Source organism: Hyposmocoma kahamanoa, unplaced genomic scaffold (assembly GCF_003589595.1).
Source record: "Hyposmocoma kahamanoa isolate Upper Pololo Valley unplaced genomic scaffold, ASM358959v1 202, whole genome shotgun sequence".
Classification (NCBI taxonomy): Eukaryota; Metazoa; Arthropoda; class Insecta; order Lepidoptera; family Cosmopterigidae; genus Hyposmocoma; species Hyposmocoma kahamanoa.
Genome location: NW_020653726.1, coordinates 16,255,765 through 16,262,467, shown reverse-complemented (window position 1 = coordinate 16,262,467; position 6,703 = coordinate 16,255,765).

Here is a 6,703-nt window from a genome sequence, read left to right as displayed (position 1 = left end):
TCCTTTTTCGTAATATTTGTTTATTACCGCTTTTACACAACTTACTAAGCTATTATTTACTTCTTCCGTATTCTCTGCTAAAATTTTAGCTTGAATGTTTAATAACAATGTAACAATTAAAACGTGTAGTACTAACAGTTTGTAAGCTATTACAAAGCGTTTGCCCATTTTGTTCAGTTATAAAGCTTATCTGTTTTTTATTAAACACCAGCTGTGGTTTCTTTTAACTGCTTTGTGCTTAGTTTTCCTTTCCAATAAACACTGCGATTGTAGATTTTACTGATAGACCCCTACATTTGATTGCCACTTAACAACACTGTTTGCATACTATGAATAATAACTATAAACATTTGATAAATGTTTTCATTTTTATAGTACCTAATTACCACCATTTATCATGCCTACTATTAGTCATTTAATATCAATATTTAACAAATAGGTTTTTAAGTGCGCTCTTGTCTATTTAACCTATATATAAAATTTATAACATAATTATACTATTTACTTGTTTTTATTATACAGCATGTCACATTACACGGCATGAACTCCTGCATTACATTGTCATATTCTTTTAAAGTAACACCCCAATTTTAAGTATATACATATAATTTACTACATATGAAAAATATAAGTACTTATTTTAAAATGAATTGTAATTTTTTGTGATACTAAGTGATGGGACTAACGAGTCGTGCGCCTGATGGTAAGCGACACGCCTGTCCATAACAGTTGCAATGCCAGTTAGTGCTTTAAATAATAAAGATATGAGGGGCACTGCCACTGCGCCCGTCTCCCTGAGACATAAGTTGACAAGTCGCAAGTGCCTGTAATTTCACCAGTAGGGCTAGCACGACAGGGCGCGACTTGTGCGAGAGCGACATAAAGCGCGGGATCACTATGTGAGAATATCAGTGTCTCGCGCGTAAGAGACCCCCAAACTAGTTTCTTTCACGCATCAGCGTCGTACTAACGCACGCACGGCGTCGACACTACGTCCGCGCGGACGGCGACGCAACGCCAACGTGGCGTATACCCAACGTTCGGCACTATTCCGCTGTCGCTGATGCCGCCGCGCGGACGCCGTGTTAACGTTATGTGACGCTGTGAGTACGTTGGCAAGACGCTGACGCACGAAAGACGCTAGTGTGGCGGGTCTCTTATGTCGCAACAAAAGCTTGGTGGCAGAAATAGGTAAGGTAGCAGTACTTCACTGGACGAACTCTTTCACAACGAGCTCTACTGCTACTAGTCTGGTACACCTTGAGCCTTTCGTTCACCCCGGAATATCTGGCCCCAAAACTTAGCTGGAGAGAGGATGAAAAAATATTCAGTTCGATACTAAAATGGAGCGAGACACAGATTTGAACGACATAATAATGATATCTGGATATTGTTAACCGACTTGAAAAAAAGGAGGAGGTTATACGTTCAGCTGTATGCATGTTTCATGTATATTTTCCGATTTCTCCGTCAATTGTGGACTGATTTTGAAAATTCTTTTTTTATAAGTAATTATATTATATGACGTTTACCACAGTAAAATCAAACCGCCCCGTATGAACTAAATAAACAAAAACCGCCAAGTAACACTGACACATAGTGAAATTTTTAGTACTTCAGTATCACAATATTATTATTAGTTACATCATTATATTAAAATCACAATGAATTGAATATAACATAAAAAAAGAAAGAAAGGTTTCTTATTATTAAATAGATTAATTAGTATCGGTGTAATATACGCGTATCCAACTGTTACCATACAAAGATCAATGACATCAATTTCTGAAAATACAGGTACACTTGATGCAGGTATCATCTCAAATACCGATACCCTAGCAAGGATAATGGTACCTGTGGCGTAAGGAGGCCCAGCCACGCGGCTATAGGTGGACTGTATATAAGGTGCAAGTAATTCTTTGCATGTGGCAGCCTGCTTAAAATGATATTAAAATACTCACGCGGTCCTCCCTTCGCTTTGTAGTGCCGTTGTCGGCAGCGGTGCGGATGTGAGTCTTCAACTAGGCAGGAAGATGGCACAGTCTTATTCGTTTATATTGTAACGTGATCAGCAACAGAAATAGAAGAGATAAACGGAAATAAATAATTATATCATTTCAAGCAAAAGTTGGATTTTTACAGCAACACTGACTGCCAATGTCAACACCGACGACGCAACGCGGTCAGTTTCGCTCCAGGAAGTACACGGGGTATTCGATACCATTATGATTGAATAGCACAGGCAAGAGTACCCAACAGTATGGTTATTAAAAATACAGGTACAATTTACACCGGTATCATCTAAAAGCTAGTAGTACCGGTTCCTGAAAATACGGATATTCCAAGCCCTAAACAACACTAAATAAATAAAATCTAGAATTTCTTAAAACAACTTTAAAATTTTTATACCTGTTACGTATATAGTTGTACTATATACGAGTATATATAAAAGGCATACTCTGTATAATTATTTGGTGTTTAATATGTACATTTGCGGTTGTACATATGTACAAATGGGGTTGGGCGGGACACATAGCAAGACAAGGTGATAACAGATGGAGCAAGACGTCGACTGATTGTGGCTGAGGATAGGCGAAGAAGTGTCGGGCGCCCTGTTGCAAGGTGGGTCGACGACATAGTACGCGTCTCAGGGCGTCAATGGATGCGGCTAGCACAGCAGAGCTAAGAAGGCCGTATGGCAGAATCATAATATGATTAATTGACAATTCATATTATGAATTTCTTACAATTCATATAACGCAATTCATCTATTTGACTGTTATCTATGGGGGTCTCCAAGGAACATAGTGAAATATAGGAATTGCGTTTTTTGCTTTGTTTGAAAATTGATGATATGAATTGTCAATTACTCATATTATGATTCTGCTAATGGGGCCTTTTTAGTCCTGCAAGACCGTGGTGGATAGCACAAACTTCGGGAGGACTGTACCCAACAGTAGGTGACATCTGGCTGTGGATGATGATACTATATACTCCGCTTGCCAGTCTGATGCAGCGAGCGAATAGTTATAGGTGAAGATTGAAAATCAGCAATGCTGTCTTCATCCGTTTTATCCACATTATTTGTTTTTTGTTTTAATAGTTCGCTTGTATTTCATTTACGTGTTTTGTGGATAAATAAAAATGTCTTTTATTTATTTATTAATAATTTAAAACAGTTTTGTTTTTTTAAGAAATTGAAGAAACTACATAGATAAAATTTACATCGAATTCAAGAAGTTAGTAGTTAAAACTGTTTTGCTAGATCAAATGGTTTAGGTATTAACTATTAAATTACGATATTACAAAAATATACAATGTATTGTATATTACATTTTACAATTATAAATATAAATATATATATAGGATATCGTCTACAGAATGTGTTACACGGTAGGTTGTACTTTATCGGATCATATAAAATCCTGAAACCAGGCTAAAACTAAAGTCCAAAACGAATTACTTAAGAATAAAATATGTTACTTTGTACATAATTTTTATACGAAGATAATTTTTTTTAATTCAAATTCATATATTCGCTTTGAATAGGGTACGGTAACAAAAGTTGATAATAAAATTTGATTAGAACCTAATCCTATTCAGCCTTAAACAAAAGCATGCAAAATAATAATAAACAATTAAACAATGCATTACCAAATTAAATTAATTCATACAGGATAAGTCATAATGGTGGAAGTCATAATTTAATTAGATTAGATAAATAAACAATTGTAGAGACATGTATGCATCAATCAATTAGTCTTTATATCATAAAATCGTCAACTGAGTAGAACAATAAATGATATAAAAGCCGTTTACGCAATTCTTTTTTTAAACTGATTAATGGAGAGGCTTAAAGCGATCTGGCATATGATTAAAATTTTTTCCACACGTACCGTAAGAATTACTTTGAAGCGTTTTGTCTTTGGGTATTGTGTCTACTATTTGGGCTTCTAGCAGTTATGTCCTTCGCTATTACAAATTTTAACTACTACAGAGAACCTGCAAATTGATCTGGTTTTCAACTGAAGCCTTATTAGTTATTAAATTCATATTTATCACAAAATTTCCAAATTACCCAGCTGCTTAACGACACGCCGCTGCGCCCGCTGCTCCGTCAGTCGCCATCGGGTGCTTGTCCACGTCGGGTCTGTGTCATATTTTCTCCGCCTGTTCTTATTTTATTCATATTAATATAAAGTGCGCGACCTTCCCCCCGCACTTCAGCTCCTAAAATCTAGGGTCATATTGAAATACCTCACCTTAGTTACATTCTCTTCACCTTTTTAAGCAATAGTTCAATGCGAAACTACACTTGGTCAACTACCATATAAGTAGCTTACTTTCAAATTAATCAGTGCAATTTCTTATACGCGATTCTTTTCCCATGCTCGTCACGCGTGAACCGTTTAAACTGGACTTAGAATATGTACGCTAACAGAATCTTTATATTTCAATTATGGAGATTTTCGTGCGAAGGTCTTATATAATGTAGGTCAAGTGGACTCTGCAATAGACAACACCCTTGATTTTATTAGATACCTACAAAAACAGGAAAAAGTTTTCGATAGTTTTGCCGTATGTAATAAAATTGTTAAATAAAAGAAAAACATCGTAAGAAAACCTACACAGCACAGAAGATAGACATATATGAATAAGACTTTGATGACACGTTGTATTCTATAAGCAATGTTTTACACGAAACCCAGTCCTAATAACGAGACTTACCTACTCGATTTGATACAACAACAAAGACTGACAGTTATGACCTCCTTGTCATAACTAACGCATTTACATATTGGTAACTTTCATTATGAAATATAAGTTATGATGATTTTGCTCAACAATAAAACGGAAACTATAGTACCGGCACGCTATGATGGACGTTTTGACGTTTGTCCGCTCATCAAGTTTCGTATTAATTCATAAATACCTACGTTGAAGGAGCTAATTGATGTACATTATTAGTGATGTGCAGTAAAATTTGTTTTTCGAAATTCGAAATTTTTTAAAACGAGGTTTAATATTAGGGGTTAAAGTATGAAATTGCCGTTTTATTGCAATAGGTTCTTTGAATTTTCATAGAATCTTTATGGTTTGAGGTTTTCGAATGAAACTTTTTTCAAATGGTTTCTGTGATTTTTTTTTTAAATTTGAAACATTTGAATATCGACTTTCAATTGTTTTTGTTATTCAATTTAGACAAGAAAGATGGATACTGCGAAAATTCGAGTGATTTTTGAATACGAGTTCCGACGCGGAACTAACGCGGCAGAAACAGCCCGCAATATCAATGCTGCGTTTGGAGAGGGGTCTACTAATGAACGCACCGTGCGATTTTGGTTTAAACGCTTTCGTGATGGAAATTTCGACTTAAAGAACGAGCCACGAGGAAGACCGCCCACACAGGTGAATAACGATGAATTAAGAGAGATAGTGGAAGCCGATCCTAGTCAAACTACCCAGGAATTAGCGGCATGGTTTAACGTTACCTTACCCACAATATTGACTCACTTGCGTCAAATCAATAAAATAAAAAAATACGAAAAATGGGTGCCTCATGATTTGACTGATCTGCAGAAAGAAACGCGTGTTGAAACTTGTGTTGCCTTGTTGAACCGGTACAGAAATGAAGGAATATTGGATCGAATTGTAACATGTGATGAAAAGTGGATTCTTTATGATAACCGGAAAAGAAAAATGCAATGGCTGACCCCAGGTCAAATGCCACAACAGTGTCCTAAAGCAAAACTTACCAATAAAAAGGTAATGGTAACTGTTTGGTGGTCTCAGCATGGTGTTATTCACTATAGTTTTCTCCGATCTGGTCAAGCAATAACGGCAGATGTCTATTGTGCCGAACTCCGAACCAAGTTGACAAAACTAGCAGTAAAACAGCCCCGACTCATGAATCGATCTTCACCATTATTGCTCCACGACAACGCGAGACCTCACACAGCACGAGAAACCATTTTGACCCTTCAGGAACTGCAGTTAGAAACCATTCGTCATCCTCCGTATTCACCAGACCTTGCTCCAACGGACTACCATTTTTTTCGTGATTTGGACAATTATCTACGTGACAAGAAGTTTTCTTCCCAGGAGGCAGTACAAAATGCTTTCACACAGTTTGTGCAGTCTAGATCGTCGGAGTTCTATCGCAAAGGCATTAATAACCTTCCCATTAGATGGCAGCAATGTATAGATAATAATGGCAACTATTTTGAATAAATTTGTTAAAAATTTAAAAAATAAACAATTTAGATTTTCAGTACAAATCGGCAATTTCATACTTTAACCCCTATTATAATCGTCACTTATAGGACCGCTGTCCGTTTTCATATTACAATATCAATGAGCACAACATTTTTTTCTGTTTATTTTCTAAACATTCTAAAATAGTGGGCGTCTCATATTTTTAAATGTAAATGGTTAAAGTATTTAAATTAAATACGTATACAGATACTACTACAATATTATAGTTTGTGACAACAATTTGTAGCAAATACATAATAAGCAATAATAATTTGTCTGAAAAAATAATTTCAATAAATAATACGCATATTCAAATATAATCAGTTTCGAGAAGTCTCGGGATTTGTAGAAGGGAATGTTCACATTATTCTTTATAATAATAATAACGCACACACTAGGACTAAGGAAACCCTGTGTTGCAGATGCCATGGACGCACAAATAGACAAC